Here is a 23,050-nt window from a genome sequence, read left to right as displayed (position 1 = left end):
AGCACCTTGGGACGTCTTGTTATATTAAAGGTGCTATATAAATAGACATTGTTGTATCAGCAGCCTGAATACTTCTGACAAGCCTTTTAGTGAGTTGCCTTGCAAATAACATCTTCTAAAAATCCATAGAGACTACATCTACAACATGAATGTTTTATGCAGTCATCCCTTCAAAAAAAAAATTCTATTAAATGTGTCAAACATGACCAGCCTTTAACAAACCTGTTCTGGCTGTCTTTGACCCATGTATATCTAAACACTCACTGATTTTGTTTTAAATTGCCCATAACTGACGTTAACATATTTGATTACTTTCCAGCTTCATTACCCAATTTACATTCTAAAGTGGATTTGAAAATTGTCGCCAGGGCTTCTGCTATCTCCTTTCCGAAATCTTTCAGCAGCCTTCCATGACTTATTCACACTAAGTTCTGTTAACCTTTTTAGAAGCAGTTTCTGTTCTATAGTTATCTTTGACATATTGTTCCATATCCTCCTTGAGTAAATCTACATTCTCTCTTCTACCATTTGTAAAAACTGATCCAAAATATTTATTTAATAACATTACCATACACTCAGTAGCCATAGGTTAGACTTCCTTCACCCACGAGAATGCAGTCCAACCCTCTCTAACTATTCTTTTACTTTCTAAATGTTTATAAAATGTGTTGCCTTTTAGCTCATGTAATCTCCCTCTTAATCTTCCCACTTTCTATATTCCTGCTCATTTCTTTAGTATTGCTATTTCCTAATTTTATGCCTTTTTAAGTTTCAGTTTAGTTTTAATCTCTAAATATCTGCAGACTTTTTTTGCACATTTTCTTTGTGTCTTGCAAGAGTATATTGCAAAAGTATAGTTTGATTAGAGACAGTCAGCATGGCTTTGTGAGGGGCAGGTCATGCCTCACAAGCCTTATTGAATTCTTTGAAGATGTGACAAAACACGTTGATGAAGGAAGAGCAGTGGATGTGGTGTATATGGATTTTAGCAAGGTGTTTGATAAGGTTCCCCATGGTAGGCTCATTCAGAAAGTAAGGAGGCATGGGATACAGGGAAAGTTGGCTGTCTGGATACAGAATTGGCTGGCCCATAGAAGACAGAGGGTGGTAGTAAATGGAAAGTATTCAGCCTGGAGCTCGGTGACCAGTGGTGTTCCGCAGGGATCTGTTCTGGGACCTCTGCTCTTTGTGATTTTTATAAATGACTTGGATGAGGAAGTGGAAGGCTGGGTTAGTAAGTTTGCCAATGACACAAAGGTTGCTGGAGTTGTGGATAGTGTGGAAGGCTGTTGTAGGTTGCAACGGGTCATTGACAGGATGCAGAGCTGGGCTGAGAAGTGGCAGATGGAGTTCAACCTGGAAAAGTGTGAAGTGATTCATTTTGGAAGGTCGAATTTGAATGCGGAATACAGGCTTAAAGACAGGATTCTTGGTAGTGTGGAGGAACAGAGGGATCTTGGGGTCCATGTCCATAGGTCACTCAAAGTTGCCACCCAAGTTGATAGGGTTGTTAAGAAGGCGTATGATATGTTGGCTTTCATTAACAGGGGGATTGAGTTTAAGAGCTGCGAGGTTATGCTGCAGCTCTCTAAGGCCTTGGTTCGACCACACTTGGAATATTGTGTTCAGTTCTGGTCGCCTCATTATAGGAAGGATGTGGAAGCTTTAGAGAGGGTGCAGAGGAGATTTACCAGGATGCTGCCTGGACTGGAGGGCATGTCCTACGAAGAAAGATTGTGGGAGCTGGGGCTTTTCTCATTGGAGCGAAGAAGGATGAGAGGTGACTTGATAGAGGGGTACAAGATGATGAGAGGCATAGATAGAGTGGATAGCCAGAGACTTTTTCCCAGGGTGGAAAGGGCTATCACCAGGGGGCATAATTTTAAGGTGATTGGAGGAAGGTTTCGGGGAGATGTCAGAGGTAGGTTCTTTACACAGAGAGTGGTGGGTGCGTGGAATGCGCTGCCAGCGGTGGTAGTAGAAGCAGATACATTAGGGGCATTTAAGCGACTCTTGGATAGGTACATGGATGATGGTAGAATGAAGGGTAGGTAGTTAGTTTGATCTTAGAGTAGGTTAAATGTTCGACACAACATCGTGTGCCGAAGGGCCTGTACTGTGCTGTACTGTTCTATGTTCTATATTTACTTTGAACTAATACTATTGTATTTGAAGATTTCCATCAACCCCATTTGCTAACTTTGCTGCCAATTCTGCTGCCGCCTTGTCTTGTTGAACTTTGTCTTTCTCCAATGAGCACCCTTATCTTTGACCACTCATTACTCTTTCTTACAATTAACCTATGTTGTCATCATTATTTTCCAGTTTTTCTACTCTCACATTGGTTATTCGCCCCACTTCATTTCCCAGAACTAAATCAAGCAATATTTCTTTCATTGTTGGACTAGAATCATACTAATCTGAGGAGCAGTCACGGAGGCATTCTGAAAATTGTTGCCTGCTTTTATCGCAGGAGGTAAGAATTGCAAAAACCTGTCTAGCCCTGTTAGAATTTTATAGGTTTCTATGAGATCCCCTCTCATTCTTCTAAATTCTAGTGAATATAGGCCTAGTCGACCCAGTCTCTCCTCATACGTCAATCCTGCCATCCCAGGAATCAGCCTAGTAAAGCATTTTTGCACTGCCTCCAAGGCAAGAACATCCTTCCTAAGATAAGGAGACTAAGACTGCACACATACTCCAGATGTGGTCTTGCCAAGGCCCTGTATAACTGCAGTAAGACATCCTTGCTCCTGTACTCAAATCCTCTTGCAATGAAGGCCAACATACCATTCGCCTTCCTAATTGCTTGCTGAACCTGAATGCTTGCTTTCAGCGACTGGTGTGCAAGGACACCCAGGTCTCGTTGCACCTCCCCCTTTCCCAATCTATCACATTCAGATAATCCGCCTTTCTGTTTTTACAACCAAAGTGGATAACCTCACATTTATCCACATTCTACTGCATCTGCCATGCATTTGCCCACTCACCCAACTTGTCCAAATCACATTGGAGCCTCTTTGCATCCTCGTCACGGCTCACATTTTTCCCTCCAGCTTTGTGTCGTCTGCAAACTTGGAAATGTTACATTTTGTTCCCTCACCCAAGTCATTAATATATATTGTGAATAGATCTGTTGAATTTGTCATGTTGTGTTATTAATGTTTTAGATCCCAGTACGTTCTGTTGCTTAACCTCAGATTGAAATTCTGTGGATCAACATCCTTTCCCAACATAAGTCCCAATCCGCAGGGATCTTAGCTGGAAAAGTTCAATCACCAGCAGAGCAGATAGGAGTATTTCGCTGCTCTTGAAATTTTCTTGCTTTCTAGGATGTGAAGAGCTGTTTGAACTCATGGCTGCAGTTTGCAATGGAGCAGTTCACTGACAGTGTGATATCTGAGGTCCCTCACTTCTTCCCCTTTGCCGCTCCCTCTGTCCTACACCCTCCTCCCCTCTCTCTTTCACCCACCCCCACCCCATCTAAATATTTAGTGCCTAGAAAAATCTTACTGTATGAAACCGTTATTAGGAGGAAGTAATGGCATAATTAGATTGATGGTGCTGGCCAATTGCCTGCACAGGAATTCCTGTTCTGTTTTTAACAGCAGCCATTGTTACTAGGAGTAAGTGAGGAGTTCCAGGGCAGTTTGACCCAGATTATTGCAGTTAATCAACAATCCAACCTACATCCAGCTACTAAAATTCAATCTGTCGCTAATTCATGGAGACTTCCCTTAGCGCCAGGGTTATCATTAGATCAGGTTTGAAATTTAGATAACCAGAGTAATTCTGTTATTTTGTAATAAATAATGAAGCAAGGTAGCCAAGTTTGAATGGTGTGATTCTTTTTGTGAATCAGAACCATGCTCACCTACAGATATCGAGAGGGTGCCTCAGCTTTGAGTGTAAGAAATTTTGAAGAGAGGTTTAGTTACCAAGCTTCACTCTCTCAGCGTCTCACTTCCTTAGCTCCCTTTTTTCCCCCTGTACATTGTCCTGATTCGGGTTTGGAAAGGTTTCTCATGTCATTCTGTGACTGCCGACAAAAAGCAGAATATGAGGGTGAAGGTAGACTCCCTGTCCAGTGTCTCCTTCACCCTTTACCCAAGTTATTAAATTGCAGTCATTCCTCAAATCTTTTTCCAATAAATCTCTCTTTTAAGATTTTTCCACTGAAGATAAAATAGCCACAGCATTTATGATGTGTTTGCATGGCAGTTTCTCTTTTTCTTCTCCACAATCCACCACTCCGGACAATCCTTTAGAAATTTGGTTTGGGCCTAGAAATTTGGATTATGCAGCACTTGTTTTTTTGGGTGAGAAGCAGGTGCTGAAATGCGTGTGGCATGCATCCATTTAATCCAGGCCAGGTGAAGGTCACTTGCTACTTGGTTAGAACACTGTAGAGTTGTCCAGAGCACCTGTCTGCAACTAGTGTTCGGCTCATTGCCTGTCCAAATGGAGGGCATAACATCTGTTTCAAGCCCTTTTTGGAAATTGGATTGTGACCGACTGTACTGCCATACATAGTCATTAGGGCACAGAAGGAGGCCATTTGGCCCATCGAGCAATCCAGCCAGCCTCATTCCCCTGCTCTATCTCCATTGCCGTGGAAGTTTATTTCCCTCAAGTGCCAATCCAACTTCCTTTTGAAATCATTCATTGTCTCTACTTCCACCGAGTTCCAGGGCATTACCACTTGCTGCCTAATAAAAATTCTTCCCCACATCCCCCCTGTATCTCTTGCCCAAAACCTTAAATCTGTGTCCCCCCAGTCCTTGTACCATCTGCTAATGGAAACAGCTTTTTTTGTCTACCTTATCTAAACCTGTCACAATCTTGTACACTTGTATCAAATTTCCCCTCAATGTCCTTTGTTCCATGCAGAGCAACCCAGCTTCTCCAACCTAACCTTGTAGCTAAATTCCTTATCCCTGGAACCATTTTGGTAAATCTCCTCTGCATCCTCTCAAGGATCTGCACATCCTTCTGAAAGTGTGGTGACCAAAACATGGATGCAGTACTCTAGTTGTGGCCAGAGCTTTATAAAGTTTCAGCATAGCTTCCATGTTTTTGTACTCAGTGCCTCTATTTATGAAGCCCAAGATCCCATACACCTTGCTAACTATGTAAATCTGAGTTCTTTTTGCCTTCAGTCTAGTTCAGTAAATATACCTAGTCGGATGCGTAGGTAAAATCAATTACTTTATTTGCGCAGTCGCCAGCGGACTTACTCTGAGAACAGCGGCACTGACTCCACCAGAGTCTGTCGGGTCCCCCCCCAGAGTAAGTGAAGTTTGTGGTACAGGTACTGCTGTTTATACATAAAGATTCATGCTACACCTCCTTGTTTAACCAATCAGTGCGGTACAATTCAACATCACCCACGTGGTGACATGCAGTACATCTGTTACTGAGGTTAACAATACACTCCATTCTCAATACATACTTGTTACTAATAAAATATTGTTTTGTACCAGCAAGATAAAACAAAGCGGATAAGCAAGCTAATTAACAAGAGCATAGGAATCATCAATAACCATGCTGGTCTCACTCCCTACATGGATCATGAGTCTGTTTCTACCTTGTGACAAGTAATTGCGGCGCATCCTGCTATCTCTATTAGGTGTACATTCCTGAGTGTTTCGTGCAGTCTGCAGCTACATCAAGTAGTGGCAGTTCATGAAGATAAGAGGGGCCTAGCACTCCTTATCACTCACACAGGGATGGACATCATTTGATTCACAGGAGTCCATTTGTTCCAAACCACAGGGAGTCACACAATCAGGCCATAAAGAACAGATGTCCTGGCAATTACCAGTGTCGGCTAGTCTTTATTGTCTCACACGCTCTGCCTTTACTTTTAACTATTTCATTGTGGTTTCTGCCACTTAAAATCAAAGCTCAGCAAAGCTACTATTCCTAACTTGGCTATATTTCCCATTAAGCATAGTGCCATGCCTTTCTGCTCACTTCCACAACTACTCTCTCAATATGTCCTGCCACCTTCAAAGAGCTGTATTCATGAAGACCCCAGGTCCCTCTGTCCCTGTATGCTCTTTAGAACTGTGCCATCTGCTGTAGTCAGTTTTCTCAAGCCTAAAGCAGCAAAATCAGTGGTGCCTGGAGGGTGCCAACAGAAAGGCCAAGTGAGTTCTACTTAGCTGAGTGCGGAGCCATGAGGGAGCAACTGTTCATATTGTTCTGCATTGAAACTGCGGGCCTCTGCTGGGCAATGCTCAGCCCCTCCCAATTTCCTAGCCCCCGTCCCTGGATTTACTGTAGGTCTGGTGCCTCTTCCTGACCGTTTGGGACATGTACTGATGATGCAAGAGGGCCAAGTTTCAGTCGTCCTCTTGTGCGTCAAAGTGCCAAGTTGAGTAAGCATGTAAAATAACTAAAATTGTGCTTCCAGGCAGAATATGATATCATTAAAACAGAATTCAACCTACTGCATGACTTTGTGAGAGGACTTTGGTGCAGCCTACAGAAGAACGCTGATGGGAATGCACAACAAAATGTTTGGTCCATTGGGAGGCCTGCAGTCAGTGGAAAGGACCATGGAAGAATACAGCACCAGCTTGATGTAGGACTTGGGCGGTGCAGTGGCTAGCACTGCAACCTCACAACTCCAGTGACCCGGATTCAGCTCTGGGTACTGCCTGTGCGGAGTTTGCACGTTCTCCATGTGACTGCCTGGGTTTCCTCCGGGTGCTCTGGTTTCCTACCAAAGACTTGTGGGTTGATAGATAAATTGGCCATTGTAAAAAAAATTGCCCCTAGTGTAGGTAGGTGGTAGGAGAATTGAGGGAAGTTGGGGATGTGAGAGGGAAAATGGGATTAATGTAGGATTAGTATAAATGGATAGTTGATGGTCGGCACGGACTCGGTGGGCCGAAGGACCTGTTTCGGTGCTGTATCTCTCTATGACTGTGCAGATCTCGGAGCCCATCTTTCCAGCATGGTAGTGGCGGCCAACTTCGTTTGCATGCTTACAGATGAAACCTGATGCAGCGTCTGATGGCCGATATTGCTGCCTCTGTTGTAGCACAAGCAGCAGCTACCCAATGTCCGAGTGCTGCAGTGGCAGCTCAGACTGCTGTCATGCAAGGTCAGCTTGCTGCCAACATGGTGTTGGATTACATTGTATAAAGGGGCTTGCAGAGTAGCACAGCAGTCCAACAATTTGTCCTCCAACAGGTTTCTAGGATTGCTAAGGTGCTGCCCTGGAGGAATGGCAGTAACACTATGGAGCACAACCTACTCTGCTTTCACAGGAAGACAACATTTATCCTCCCACCACACCCACTCTGCCAATGCCCTTGCTGTTGCCTGTCACCCAGCCAGTCCAGACTGCTGCCGCCCATGCTGAGATGTTAGTCTGAAGCTGGGCCTTCTAGGCCTAGAGCTGCTCGAGGGCATCCTCCAAGGGCAACTGCAGTTTCCTCTACTGAAAGTTAGCAGTCTTCCATCAGCCGTGCTGCAGCCATTGGGGTAGCACTGTGTAGGAGCACTAGGACAGGCAAAGGCACATGGAAAACAGGCGCTAAAGGAATACGCAATGGTGATTGGTTGACTCTTGTATGTATTATGGCATGATTTCATTTCTGAATTTTGTTTAGAATGTTTATTTTGTGGTGGCTTTTACTTTGCATTGTGGCCGAGTGGATACTGTGATGGTTAGTGACAGAGGGAAGGTAAGATGTGGGACTGTTGGTGAATGGTCATTGTGGTTGTTGGCAACATTCCCTCTAACTTTTTTTGGTGTGTGCGGGCGATTTATTTAATTGTGCGGTCCCTTTAAACTTTTTTGCATGGCCGCACAAGCATGGTAATTTAAAGGGGCCAACTCATGCACAGCCTGCAGAGGGACTCTTGTGTGGCTGCGCAGCTTAAAGGGAACATTGGTTACTGGTACCACACTGAGTTCTTCACAGACAGCCTGGGCAGGAAAGGGGTTGTCTCGGTTGCCTCCTGCCTTTCTCTTCTCTTACTTTTTTTCTTCTTCCTTTCCCGCCTCCTCCTTGCTTTCTATCACCTCCCTTTTCCAGCAGCTCGCTCTGCTCAGTGTGACCTCTGTTCATTCTTCAAGCCACATTGTATTCCAAGGGGCGTGCCTACCAGTGCCTTGAAATCAGCAAAAACTCCTTCAGCACCTGCCAGACCACTCCCTGTAGACCTTTTACAACTTGAAATAACTATAGAAAGCACCAAACAATTGCAGAATCCTAGCAACAGCCAGAAAAAAAATCAACCAGCAATTAACCTGTAATTTGTTGATCACTTTAAATAGCATGGGTTTGGGATAAAGGCCTGCTCGGGTATAAAATTGAAACCCGACCCGGGCCCAAGTCCTTTAATTTTTTTTTCACGCCCGACCCAACTCGACCCGACTATCGCAATAAATTTAATGATATCAAACATGGTGTTGTGCTCTACCTTGTCCAGATGGTAATACTTGTGATCCTGTTCATCCGTTCCGGCAGCAGGCTATTCCTGCAGATGGAGTTGTAGGGATTCATGGTGAGCCTGATCCCGTGAGTTCCCAGAAGCATTACTGTCCAACCTGACCCGACCTGAACCTGAATGCCGGACTCGGAATATAGACCTGACCCGACCCCGACACATGTAGTCGGGTTCGGGTCGGGTAGCCAGGCGTTAGTTTGGGATTCTTCCTGCTGTTGAAAATGTGTTCAGTTGTACGAGTTTGACAAGGCATTGGCTGGAGTGTTGAGCTCCAAAATGGCACCACTGGCGTCAAATGAGTATTATGTCCTGATTGATGTCATGATCTGACTGCTCTGCATACTTCTGGCAGACATTGACTAGCTGCATCTATATGGCATCTGGTGTGATTCGTTCCTCAAGTGTGTGTACGCACCGCGGATGCCATTTTGGAGAGCTGAGGAAAGGGGTGCTAACGAGCCCAATTTCTCTCAATGTCTTATACTTTAATCTCATCTGTCTTGTGTTTTTTTTAAAGTAAACTTTAGTTGCCCATATTGATTACCCTGTGGAAATAAATAGGAAAAAGTATGAATTTTCTTTTGTGGTATTGAGTTCAAATAAGCTAGAAAGCCAATGCTGTGTCATTGACGAAAACCCTGCGGTGAGGTCACAAGCGACATCAGACGACGACTACTATAACATGTGCTTTGGTATCTGAAAAACAGCTTGATTTGTCCACAGCAATAATGAATACTGTGAACCCACAGCTACTCCCTAATTTTTTGTGTTGCCACTGAGTTGTGTTTTGGTATTTGGAGAAAATGGTCATCAAGAAAGTGTATGTACTGTGTTCAGAGAATCATACAGCACAGAAGGAGGCCATTTGGTCCATCATGTCTGTGCCAGTTCTTTGGTAGAGCTATCCAATTATTCCCACTCTCCTGCTCTTTCCTCATAACCTTGTAACTTTTTTCCCTTCAAGTATTTATCCAATTCTCTTTTGAACATTGCAACTGAATCTACTTCCACTTCCCTTTCAGGCAGTGCATTTCAGATCATCATAAGTTTCCTTATGTTGGCTCTGGTTCTTCTACCAATCACCTTAAGTGTGTGTCATCTGGTTACTGATCCTTCTGCCACTGCAAACTGTTTCTCCTTATTTACTCCATCAAAACCATTCATGATTTTGAACACCTCTATCAAGTCTCCTATAAACTGTCTCTGCTCTGTGGACAACAGCCCCCAGCTTCTTCAGTCCCTCCACATGACTGAGCTAATAACCGATATTTTAAAAAGTATTGGACATTGCAACATATCCACAAAGTACAGCCACATGGTATAAATCAACACAGTAATAGGCTCCGCACACTCAAAAATACTATTAATATGCGAATGTCAAATTTGAGATAGGCAACTATTCCAGAATAGACGATAAAGGTGGATCGTGGAAACAGCACACTGTACTGGAAACCGACAAACACAGACTGCTCCCCATGGTTTGGCTCACAAGCATCAGTCTAATTAATGTATTTTGATCATAATTTGTAATCCATGCAATATTTTTGCTGACCAACTCAACTTGTACCAAAGAATTAAAGATGGAGCCGAAGTTTCTTGGTAGCCCAGGTTAGTTCTAACTAGTTTCTGACAAGTAATACGTTAACTAAGTGTGTTACCGTGGCAAGGACCCTTCATGCACATGCAGTGCATTTTTATTTTCTTGTCTACAGCTTTCTTTCATTATTCACTGACCTTGTTTTCTTATAATGAAAAGGGAACCGGTAAACAGATGAGAGGAGAGGAAGAGAGTAATCACTTTGCAAAGCCAACCCCTTTTCTTGAACTAATTCTTCCCAATATACACAATGTAAACCTCCATTTTCTCCTAATTTCCCAAACCAGGGTCTCCCTGGCCCAGAATCCAAGCTGGCCTGCCATCGCTTGACAACCCTTCTGCGGAGTCCCACTAGTAAAATGTGGAACGTGGCCTCACTTGGAGCTCGAGCCACACACGCATAGTTTGAAGTGAGACAGTGCCTCACCTGTCTCTCTTGACAAGTCTCCTTTGGTTATAACCAGGATGGACGCTGTAGGTTGTGTTACTTTCTTTTCAGATGAATAGAGTGAAGGCCTCCTCTGCCTGTAAGGGTTCTAAATTAATTAAGTTTGGACAGCTTGAATTCTATTTGGTCAAGCACAGCACGTAATGACCTGATAACTTTGATTTCTGCTGTTACTTTTCCCTGGCACACGTTGGTTTTCCTTTGATGTTTTTCATGGAACTGTGAGCTGCTAAAATTTAGAAATCGGCATGCTGTTTGATCACTGAGAATGTTACATATGGCTTTTCAAAGTGGAGCTTTGTGGAGCAAAGGATTTTAAGGTCAAAGAACACAAATGATTTGCTGCTGGTGAGCGCATAATGGTGAATCATGGTGACCTGTCCTGTGACAATAAACTGGATGAAATGAAGAGCAGCAATGAAGAAGATTGAATCAAAAGACTGAAGGAGAAAAGCTATCCATTAAAAACAGGCAAAATCCTTACATTAAAAGAGCAGGCTGCATAGCATAGAAAAATTGTGATTTTTATTTTTGCTGAGTTCACAGCAATCTCGTTCTCATTTCTCCCCTCCTTTTCCTCTGCCCTCTTAAAGCCATAGTCCTGTTACTGGGATATGATTTCACAGATGCTAATTACAGATCCCCTTATGTGGCCTTTTTTCATGTGTGAATACAGACTGAGTGTCTCAGAAGGCTATTCAGTATTGCTGAATCCAATTCAACTGATGTCCATCCAAGCTCTCTTCGAGCAGGCGATGCTGAAGAGAATTGTGACCAAGGTTTCCCTGGTTAAGTCAGGGTCTTAGACTAGCTGTAGCCCTCCTCTGCTATTGCAGCTAAACCTAGCTAAATAAGCACAGGCAGGGATCAAATCTGGGATCTTCTGGTCTGTATGGCTTTTTGTAACTGGCCTTGAAAACATATATTCTTTCCAAAACACTGAATCTTAAAACAACAAACTTCATGCAAAATGAGTAGTACTCTATATTTGGCTGTTACACTAGTTTAAAAAAAAGTCTAATCTGTGTGAGGATGTCCGTTGGGAAATCTGAAAAAGCCAAAGTGGAATTGTACACAGATTAAGCCAATATGTGGCTGTTTCACAAGCTAATTGCATGATTTATCTCTTGGGTATCTCAGGGAGTTTGAAGCAATAGCTCACTGGTCAAGTTAAATTTCTGGTGTTGGGTACAGTTTTGGCTCCATATAAATGTACCCTGCAGTTGTTTAGGTAGAAGTGTGAATACACACATTTGAGAGCATGAATGCAAAATTCTCCAGTAAGTTGATAGAGATAATGACTGACACACTGGTGTCAACAGCAGAAACTGTTATTTATATAAGCGCCTTTAATGTAATAAAACGTCCAAAGCCACTTCATAGGAGCATCATAAAACAAAAAATGACACCGAGCTACATAAGGAGATATTAGGTTAGATGATCATCGGCTTGATCAAAGAGGTAGGTTTTAAGGACTGACTTAAAGGAGAGAGTTAGGGAGGAGGAGAGATGTAGGGAGGAAATCCAGAGCTTGGGGCCTAGGCAGCTGAAGGCATGTCCACCAGTGGCGGAGCAATTAAAATTGAGGATGTTCAAGAAGCCAGAATGAGATCAACACAGATCTTTGAGGGTTGTGGGGCTGGAGGAGATTACAGAGCTGGGGAGGGGTGAGGCCATGGAGGGCTTTGAAAACAAGGATGAGAATTTTAAAATCAGGATGTTGCTTGACCGGAAACTAATGTAGGTCAGCGAGGACAGGGGTGGTAGGGGAATGGGACTTGGTGCAAGTTAAAACACGGGCAGCAGAGCTTTAGATGACCTCAAGTTTATGGAGAATGTGATCAAGAATGTGAGAAACTAGCCAGAAATGTGTTAAAAGTAGTTAATCAAAGTAGATAATCTTTTAAAAACGTACAAACATCTGGCAATGAAAGGGATTGAAATTTCTAGGGATAGGTGTGGAGAAGAGCAAATATTCCATGAATGTGAGTGATCTTCAACTTCCACCTTCAATATTTGCAAGGAGTGAAGTGGCAGGAGTCCCAAATGATTTTTGATTGAGGCCTCGTTTGTCTGCCAAATGGGCATCCTGCAGCTGGGAAATTAACAGGTTCCCACACTGAGCCCTATAAAATACAAATCCAAAAATCCCTCAGCCATTCTTGAGTGACCTCCGGTGGTTCTTTAAGGCCCATTTTTCAGTGGAGAAATGAACAGCTGTCAGCTGAAAATCGCTCCCTATGGCTCTCATCCTGCTGGTACCACAGCGATATTGTGTATGGAATCCAACGTGTCAGTGTAGAATAATATTAAGATTGCTTTCCTGGAGTTTTTGTTTGGTTGCCTCAGAGTTGGGGAGAATTCAAATTCTACTCTTCTTGGAAATTAACCACCCTCAGACTCCTAGTGAAAAGTCCAGGACAAGTTGGATATGGTCTGTTGGAAGGAGCAGACTGATGAGCTTCAGTGAACGGCCATTGCTTGTATATTTTGTCATTGTGTTAAAGGATGCAAAGTCTTTATTAAACCAATTTAAAAGATGCAAACAGCACAATCATTTGGGCTCAGCAATATTTAGCTTTAATCATTATTTCCACTTGTTGTTTAGAGGATTTATTGTATTTATATCCAGTCTTACTGCCTCAACTTCTCCATTCTGCAACAAGTCATGTTTTAAATCATTCAGTTCCTCAGCAATTCTGATTGTATAAATAGCTTTGCCTCTCTATTCCGACTTCATTTTAATTTGCATTCTTGTCTTTTGTCTCTGATAGTGATTCTTACAGATAATTGACAATCATTCAGTGATACTACTGGCCATAGAAAGAAGCTGTAATGCAAATTTTCTGTAAACAGATTTTTTTTCCTGTTGTGTTTTTAAGGGTGGCCTATGGTGGGGTTGCACAGTGAAGACCAGTTACAGGTAAAGGTAGACTTTGCCTTTCTCTACTATAAGCAGAGATGCACGTAGACAGCCATTGAATTCAGTAGCCCAATATTAGAAGTGGCTGAATTGTATGTCATTGAATCCCAGGGTACCACTGATCACACATCTTTGGTTTAAAATTACATAAAGCAAGATACTATTCCAGATGATCTGCAGATGCTGTGTAAACACAATGTAAATGGAGGATACTAGATACTGTGTTCTATGAATTGCATGGCACTAATTCAATCAAGGAAATCTCAAGATGTCAAAAAAATGAGTGTTTTATGTTAACATCCTGAACTCAGATTGGATTAATCAATTTAACAGCAAGGTGGACTGCATAATTTATTACTTGTATGATCCATGGATCTCCCTTGGCATTAGTCACCATGAAGCTGCAGATATACAGTTTAGTAATTTGGGTCCTTCAAACTCCTCCCACTCCTTTAGTCTTGGAGTCACAGCTAAGTGAGGTTACTGTTCATAACAAGAGCTCAGCACTGGAAAACCTTTCTGGCAGAAATAGCTGACCTACCATTTGGGAATACAGTAAAGGAAGAGACTGTGCTGCCGGCTCTTAGTGGGAACACATGACCGACTTCCTCTTCGAGGAGTGTTCCTCACCCCTCTCCAGTTGAGCTGTGAGCACAAAGAAGGGAGTTATGTGAGTTTTGCTACTGTCGGCTACTGCAAGAGATTGGGCTGAGCTTAGTTGGCAGGGAAGTGTGGTAGCAGCTGTACCTTGGGCAAAGTTCATTTTGGTGATTAGTGATTTTTTTATTTTATTTGCACGATCTGATTCATTAAATGCCAAACAATCACAGTGAAGAATGACTGACACTGCTTGCGTACAAAATGATACGCGATTCTGTCTTGTTAAAATGTTCTCTCCCGTCCGCTGTTTGTATTTGTGTAATAAAAACTGACCCGAAACGTTAACTCTGCTTCTCTTTCCACAGATGCTGCCAGACCTGCTGAGTGGTTCCAGCATTTCTTGTTTTTATTTCAGATTTCCAGCATCTGCAATATTTTGCTTTTATGTTTGTATTTGTGTGTTTATTTTCCTTACTGGTGAAGTTGTGAAGGCATTAGTTGGACTTTCAACTTGCCAATGCATTGTTTTTGTGAGGTAGGACCTCTGGTATTACAAGGTTGGTTTTAATGCTCAAGGTTTGTGTAATTCAGTATTGTAGGTATTTTTATTTTATTTTGTGAAAGGTTAGGAAAAAGTCAGAATATCTTGTTCTGGAGTGTGGTATACCTATTAACCAGTGGGTTTAAGAGCCCACCTTGTGAATGTGGAATAAACTGTACTGAGTCCAAAATTTTTCCCTCTTTGGTTCAATTCAGGAGGGAGGTATTGCCAAAGTTTTTTTTTTAAAAAAACTGCAAATGCTGAAAATCTGAAATGAAGGCAAAGTACAAGAGATAAACCTCGAGTTTCGGTTTTGGGTGCAATTGGGAAATTTCACCATGTGCATGAAATTGTTGTGCTGGCTAGGTTTCTGTTCAGGTTTCCTCTAAATTAGTTGCATGATCATAAACGTCAAACTTTCAATGAACCAGTCCATTTGGGCATCTTATTTGGGGAAAAAAAAGAAACAATTATGTTCTCTTTCCAGTAAAAATTATCTGTTGAGGTGTTTGAGATATTCTGGCGCAGTTGTATTACAGCTGAAAATGGGTTTAGCACCAAAAATAAGCGTTTTTATAAAGTGTTGAATCTTCTGCATGTGAGTAACCTGATTTAATATTGAAAATGGCTTTTAGAAAAAAGTTATACTGAACTATTTAATAGCTTTATTGATGTACACCAGTCACTTTCTGAATAAATTAATATTTTTGATATGAAGAAACTTTTAAAACATGCCTACAAGTGTCTCTGCCCCTAAGAAAATGAATACATTTGAAGAGCCTTCCCTAGCAACTCAACCTTGCAATTTTGATCTTGGGGTTTTGTGGGCAGGGCTTGATCTGGGCAAATTGATTTTTGAACCAGTATGAAAGATCATGGAAAACACTAGTGTTACTACCAGGTGAGAAAGGGGTCTAGGGTTCCCTCTCAGCCTTCACCTGGTCTTACTGTAACAGGGTTTTATTTTAAAACACCATTTTTTTTTTTAGCTCACCCTTAATGAATCCTTGTTCACTAACTTCCAATTATAAGGCAAAGTAACACGCCAAACAGGTTTTCTTAGGTTTAAAGAAAAAAGGTTGAACTTTATTAAACTTAAACTCAAATTCGGTTAAAGCCTACGGATACGCGACGTGCCCATGCTAGCATGTATACGCGATACACACGTGCAGATAGAGACAGAAAAGAATCATAGAGTTATACAACACAGAAACAGGCCCTTCAGCCCATTGTGTCCGTGCCGGCCATCAAGCACCCATATTCTAATCCCATTTTCCAGCACTTGGCCTCCAGCCTTGTATGCTATGGCGTTTCAAGTGCTCATCTAAATACTTATTAAATGTTGTGAGGGTTCCTGCCTCTACCATCCCTTCAGGCAATGTGTTCCAGATTCCAACCACTCTCTGGGTGAAAATTTCTCTCCTCAAATCCCCTCTAAGCCTCCTGCCCTGACCTTAAATGTATGCCCCCTGGTTATTGACAGCTCCTCTAAGGGAAAAAGTTTCTTCCTATCTACCCTATCAATCTCTCTTCTCTCTCTCTCTTTGGCCTCCTTGCCTCGAGAGACAATGGGTAAGCGCCTGGAGGTGGTCAGTGGTTTGTGGAGCAGCACCTGGAGTGGCGATAAAGGCCAATTCTAGAGTGACAGACTCTTCCAAAGGTGCTGCAGATAAAATTGGTTGTCAGGGCTGTTACACAGTTGGCTCTCCCTTTGCGCTTCTGTCTTTTTTCCTGCCATTTGCTAAGTCTCTTCGACTCGCCACACTTTAGCCCCGCCTTTATGGCTGCCCGCCAGCTCTGGCGATCGCTGGCAACTGACTCCCACGACTTGTGATCAATGTCACGGGACTTCATGTCGCGTTTGCAGACGTCTTTACAGTGGAGACATGGACGACCAGTGGGTCTGATACCAGTGGCAAGTTCGCTGTACAATGTGTCTTTGGGGGTCCTGCCATCTTCCATGTGGCTCACATGGCCAAGCCATCTCAAGCGCCGCTGACTCAGTAGTGTGTATAAGCTGGGGATGTTGGCCGCCTCGAGGACTTCTGTGTTGGAGATACGGTCCTCCCACCTGATGCCAAGGATTCTCCGGAGGCAGCGAAGATGGAATGAATTGAGACATCGCTCTTGGCTGACATACATTGTCTAGGCCTCGCTGCCATTGAGCAAGGTACTGAGGACACAGGCTTGATACACTCGGACTTTTGTGTTCCGTGTCAGTGTGCCATTTTCCCACACTCTCTTGGCCAGTCTGGACATAGCAGTGGAAGCCTTTCCCATGCGCTTGTTGATTTCTGCATCTAGAGACAGGTTACTGGTGATAGTTGAGCCTAGGTAGGTGAACTCTTGAACCACTTCCAGAGCGTGATCGCCAATATTTATGAATGGAACATTTCTGACATCCTGTCCCATGATGTTCGTTTTCCTGAGGCTGATGGTTAGGCCAAATTCATTGCAGGCAGCTGCAAACCTGTCGATGAGACTCTGCAGACACTCTTCAGTGTGAGATGTTAAAGCAGCGTCAGCAAAGAGGAGTTCCCTGATGAGGACTTTCCGTACTTTGGTCTTCGCTCTTAGACGGGCAAGGTTGAACAATCTGTCCCCTGATCTTGTGTGGAGGAAAATTCCTTCTTCTGAAGACTTGAACGCATGTGAGAGCAGCAGGGAGAAGAAAATCCCAAACAGTGAAGGTGCGAGAACACAGCCCTGTTTCACACCACTCAGGAAAGGAAAGGGGTCTGATGAGGTGCCGCTATGCTGAATTGTGCCTTTCATATTGTCATGGAATGAGGTGATGATACTTAGTAGCTTTGGTGGACATCCAATCTTTTCTAGTAGTGTGAAGAGGCCACGTCTGCTGACGAGGTCAAAAGCTTTGGTGAGATCAATGAAAGCAATGTAGAGGGGCATCTGTTCGCTGCATTTCTCCTATATCTGATGAAGGAGGAACAGCATGTCAATGGTCGATCTCTCTGCACGAAAGCCACACTGTGCCTCAAGGTAGACGCGCTCGGCCAGCTTCTGGAGCCTGTTTAAAGCGACTCGAGCAAAGACTTTCCCCACTATGCTGAGCAGGGAGATTCCATGGTAGTTGTTGCAGTCACTGCGGTCACCTTTGTTTTTATAGAGGGTGATGATATTGGCATTGTTCATGTCCTGAGATACTGCTCCCTCGTCCCCGCACAGGCAAACAGTTCATGGAGTGCTGAGAGTATAGCAGGCTTGGCACTCTTGATTATTTCAGGGGTAATGCCGTCCTTCCCAGGGGCTTTTCCGCTGGCTAGAGAATCAATGGCATCACTGTGTTCCGGTTTTGTTGGCTGTACGTCCAGCTCTTCCATGACTGGCAGAGACTGGGTTGCATTGAGGGTGATCTCAGTGACAACATTTTCCCTGGAGTACAGTTCTAGGTAGTGCTCAACCCAGCGGTCCATTTGCTTGCGTTGGTCAGTGATTGTGTCCCCTGATTTAGATTTGAGAGGGGCGATCTTCTTGACGGTTGGCCGAAAAGCTCTCTTAATGCCATCATACATTCCTCTGCTTCCGGTGTCTGAGGCCAGCTGAATATGAATGCATAGGTGTTGCCAGTAGTCATTTGCGCAGCGCCTGGCTGTTCTTTGTGCAGTGCTTCTGGCTGCTTTAAGTGCTACGGATGTTAACTCGCTGGGGGCTTTCTTGTAGTTCAGCAGTGCAATGCGCTTAGCAACTATGACAGGTTCCAGCTCTTCAAAATGAGATTGAAACCAGTCCATATTCCTCTTCGCACGTTTGCCATAGGTAGTCAAAGCTGAGTCATAGGTGGCATCTTTGATGTGGGCCCACTTGGTCTCAGCATCCCCTGTGGGAGTGTTTTGAAGGGCTTTTACAAGTGAATTTAGAAATTTTTGTAACAGCTGTGGATGAGAAATTCTGCTCGTGTTGATGCGTGGGTGGCCCTTCTGCTTGGAGTGATGCAGCTTCTTTGGTTTGAGTCTAACCTTGCTGCACACCAGGGAGTGGTCGGTGTCGCAGTCCGCACTGTGGAAGCTGTGTGTGGTTTGAACACTGTTTAAGGAGGCTCGCCTTGTGACGACGAGATCCAGCTGGTGCCAACGACGTGATCTTGGGTGCCTCCAAGAAACCTGGTGACAGGGTTTAGTGTGAAAGATCGAGTTGGTGATGCAGAGGTTATGATAGGTACACAACTCAAGCAGTCTCTGTCCATTCTCATTCATCCTTCCGAAGGATGAATGAAAATGGACAGAGACTGCTTGAGTTGTGTACCCTATCAATACCCCTCATAGTTTTGTATATCACAATCGGGTCCCCCCTCAGCCTTGTCTGCTCTAAGGAAAACAAGCCGAGCCTATCCAGTCTCTCTTCATAGCTGAGATGCTCCAGCCCAGGCAACATCCTGGTGAATCTCCTCTGCATCCTCTCCAGTGCAATCACATCCTTCCTATAGTGTGGCGACCATAACTGTACACAGTACTCCAGCTGTGGCCTAACTAGCGTTTTACACAGCGCCATCATAACCTCCCTGCTCTTATATTTTGGTCAGCTATGTGGCCTGGTCCAATCTCGACTTCTTTTGTTATCTCTTGCCCCACCCCCACCTCACTTGCTTATAACCTGTGACTTTTCTAATATTTGTCAGTTCCGATGAAGGGTCACTGACTCGAAACGTTAACTCTGCTTCTCTTTCCACAGATGCTGCCAGACTTGTTGAGTGGTTCCAGCATTTCTTGTTTTTATTTCAGATTTCCAGCATCCGCAGTATTTTGCTTTTATCTTATATTCTATGCCTTGGCTGATAAAGGCAAGTATCCCTTCCTAACCACCTTATCTACCTGTGCTGCTGCCTTCAGTAATCTATGGACAAGTATACCAAGGTTCCTGTGACCCTTTGTACTTCCTAGGGTCCTACCATCCATTGTATATTCCCTTGCCTTGTTAGTCCTCCCAAAATGCATCACCCTCACACTTCTCAGGATTAAATTCCATTTTGCCACTGCTCTGCCCATCTATATCATCCTGTAATCTAAGGCTTTCCTCTTCACTATTTACGACACCACCAATTTTCGTGTCATCCACGAATTTAATGATCATACCTCCTACATTCACGTCTAAATCGTTAATGTACACTGCAAACAGCAAGGATCCCAACACCGATCCCTGTGGTACACCACTGGTCACAGGATTTTCCAATTGCAAAAACAACCCTCGACCATCACCCTCTGCCTCCTGCCACTAAGCTAATTTTGGATCCAATTTGCCAAATTGCCCTGGATCCCAAGTGCTCTTGCCTTCTTGGCCAGTCTCCCATGTGGGACCTGATCAAAAGCCTTACTGAAGTCCATGTAGACTACATCAGTTGCTTTACCCTCGTCTACACATCTCGTCACAGCCTCGAAAAATTCAAACAGATTTGTTAGACATGATCTCCCGCTGACAAAGCCATGCTGACTATCCTTGATTAATCCCTGCCTCTCCAAATGGAGATTAATCCTGTCCCTCAGAATTTTTTCCAACACTTCTCCTACCTCTGATGTTAGATTCACTGGCCTGTAATTACCTGGTTTATCTCTACTACCCTTCTTGAATAATGGTACCACATTTGCTGTCCTCCAATCCTCTGGCACCTCTCATGTGGCCAGAGAGGATTTGAAAATTTGTGTTGGAGCCCCTGCAATTTCCTCCCTTGCCTCACATAGCAGCCTGGGATACATCTCATCTGGGCATGGAGATTTATTCACTTTTAAGCCTGCTAATACTTCCTCGCTTTCAATGCTAATTTGTTCAAGTATATCACAATCCCCCTCCCTGATCTCTACACCTACAGAGTCCTTCTCCATAATGAACACAGATGAAAAGTAATCATATTCATCATTTAAAACCTCACCTACTTCCTCCGACTCCACACACACAATGCCACTTTGGTCCCTAATGGAACCTACTCTTTTCTTGGTTATCTGCTTGCCCTTAATATACTTATAAAATGCCTTGGGATTTTCCTTTATCTTGCCCGCCAGTGTTTTTTCTTGCTCCTTCTTCGCTCTCCTAATTACTTTAAGTGCCCCCCTACACTTCCTATACTCCTCTCGGGCCTCTGCTGTTTTCAGCCCTCTGAAAAGAGCAGAAGAAATAAAGTGGAAAAGTTTGAGGCAATATCTGAAGATGGTTTTGGTTACTGTTCTTTGAGCTTGATGTAAAGTCCTTGTTTGTGGGTAGGTCCTGCTTTTCGTTGGGGCCCAGTATTCTTCTTAAACCTTGTTCAATGTAGGAGACTTTTCAGTCTTAAAGTTCATGTGTCCTCAGTGGGTCCAGAGGCTTGTGAGAAAGAGATGGGAGCAGACAGAAGAGGTCTTCTCACTCCAGGAGCAAACAGTCTTTTTTTTGAGTTCAAACTCTGTGGCAAGTTCAAAAAAACCTAGATCAGCCAGTTAGTCATATGACCAGCTGGTTTAACCAGTTTGTGGATTGTATCACCTTAGCAGTCTCTGGAATGCACCTCTTACACACAATAGCTGGTGATCAAAGTCCATTTTGGAATGTGGATAAGTCCCTATTGGTATTCAAACGTCCTGCATCTAAGTCTGGCAGCCCTTGTAACAGGCCTTCTCCTCTTCTCAGCATCAATTTGATATTTAATGTCCATATGGCAAAATTAATATGCCTCATTCTTGGCAGGTGGGTCCCAGCATGACACTAGTATAAGTGGATTCTGGAAATATCTTATTTCTGTTTAAAGTTCACCTTTTGTTTGCACTGGTTCAGCTGATGCTGCCCATATTGTGTTGATATTACTAATGTAAACACAGCAGAAACTCTGCCCCGACCCCAAAAGGAAGTTATATAAGTTACAGGGCTATGGGCCAAGTGCTGGAAAATGGGATTAGAATAGTTAGGTGCTTGATGGCCAGCACAGACTCGATGGGCCGAAGGGCCTGTTTCTGTGCTCTACGACTCTACGACTCTAAAAGCCAGGTTTGGACATTTCATTTTGGTAACCGTCAGCAAGCATTGTAAAGTATTTTGTACCTTTTAATTTGTGTGTGTGTTTGTGTGTTGACCAAGTGTTTTGTTTTGTTTCAACTCTTCCTCTTTCCCATCTCCACTCCAGTAGAAGCCTCCATAGTGAGTTTTTCAGAGATTTCTCTTGGGTCTGCGGCAGGAAATTTAAAGCGATGATATCTTGGGCTGCTTGAGGCAGCGCTCAGGAGAGGAGTCACCAATTTTGGGCGACTCCTGTCCAAAGTGGGAGGAGGATTGAGAATGAAAACAAAAAGTGCTGGAAATAATCAGGTCTGGCAGCATCCGTGGAGCAGAGTTAATGGCTAGAGGTGGTGGGGTGGGGTGTATAATCGAGTGGGAGGTGGGGCCGTTTCCATCACCTACTCACCCCCACTGCCATTTTACCAGCAGCGGGGGAGGTGACAAATGGCCTGCCTGCCCCAGGCCAGTTGAGGCCCTTAAGTGGCCAGTTAATTGCCACTTAAGGGGCCAGTTAATTGCCACTTAAGGGCTGCCTTCTAATGCTGCTGATATTTTACCAATGATGGCTGGGCACTTTGACAGCTGAGGAGGTTGCCCAGTAATATTAGGCAGCCTCCTTGCGGGCCCTGGGGGAATCCCTCCTGATCGGGCACCCTGTGTCAATTGCGGTCTTACTTGAGCACTTATAAGCAGACACTTACTGAGACTGGTGAAGGGTTTGAGTGAGGAGCTACATCTTTGTAATCCTTTTAGTCTGTACAATAAATGTGAAACTCAGTAAAGATAGGTTCCAGCATCATCCTTCCATAACAAGCTTTCTGGAATTTAACACCCTGTGCTCCACAAAGGGCATCACAAGCTGTCCCAGGTAAAGCACCTCCCCCCGTCCTCCTGATTAACACCTACCGCCTCGCTGGGGCCCAGCTGATTGTCCCCAGTAAAGCCCAAAATCGCACTTACCTTTCCCGGGGCTGGCATCCATGCTGCTCCTCACGCTAGGTGCAGTCCCAGCAGTGGCCACCGCTTCTAGTGGTGCTGCTAGGACTGAAGAGCTGCCGGCCCACTGATTGGCTAGCAGCGCGGAGGCAGGACTTCCCGCCTCAGAGAGCGGAAGTCCCATTCGAGGCCAGAATTGCTGCATGGCTTCCAGGCCCAGAGGAGGCGGGCTGGCTGCCGACTTTTAAGCCGGTGGGCTGGGTCTCTGCCTCCATGTAAAATTCCAGCCAACGTTGCAGGTCTGTGACCTTTTCATCAGAGGGTTGGGAACGCTATCTCTGATGCAAGTGATACCACTACAGACATGTGCTGATAGCTGCTCAAGCACATCATCACAGAAACAAAAGGGAAATCAGACAATTGTGCTACGCTCCATCAACACGCCCATCTGTTTTCTCTCAGCTAAAGATAGTGTGTAGTGTTGGATAACCTGGCGAATAAGGGCAAAATACAAGGAATTCTCACTCATAAATTAAATACTTGTCATTACATTGGCTTTTA

The 23,050-nt window shown here is 44.0% G+C and overlaps 1 protein-coding gene across 2 annotated transcripts in view; it reads left to right on the top strand.

Annotated features, from left to right (window-relative positions):
• The window catches only part of LOC137376248 (ras and Rab interactor 2-like), a 182,336-nt gene that overhangs the window by 23,268 nt on the left and 136,018 nt on the right, over positions 1-23,050 (top strand). Inside the window, exon 2 of one of the 2 annotated variants that reach the window (XM_068044416.1) lies at positions 13,397-13,437. The exons of the other annotated variant lie outside the window; for it this stretch is intronic. The gene's annotated coding sequence lies outside the window, so the exon portion shown is untranslated. The remainder of the gene's footprint in view (positions 1-13,396; positions 13,438-23,050) is intronic. 2 annotated transcript variants of the gene reach the window in all.

This window comes from Heterodontus francisci, chromosome 13 (genome assembly GCF_036365525.1).
Source record: "Heterodontus francisci isolate sHetFra1 chromosome 13, sHetFra1.hap1, whole genome shotgun sequence".
NCBI classification, from domain to species: Eukaryota; Metazoa; Chordata; class Chondrichthyes; order Heterodontiformes; family Heterodontidae; genus Heterodontus; species Heterodontus francisci.
The sequence above is the reverse complement of the archived record's forward strand: the minus strand, read 5'-3'. Positions and strand labels throughout refer to the sequence as shown.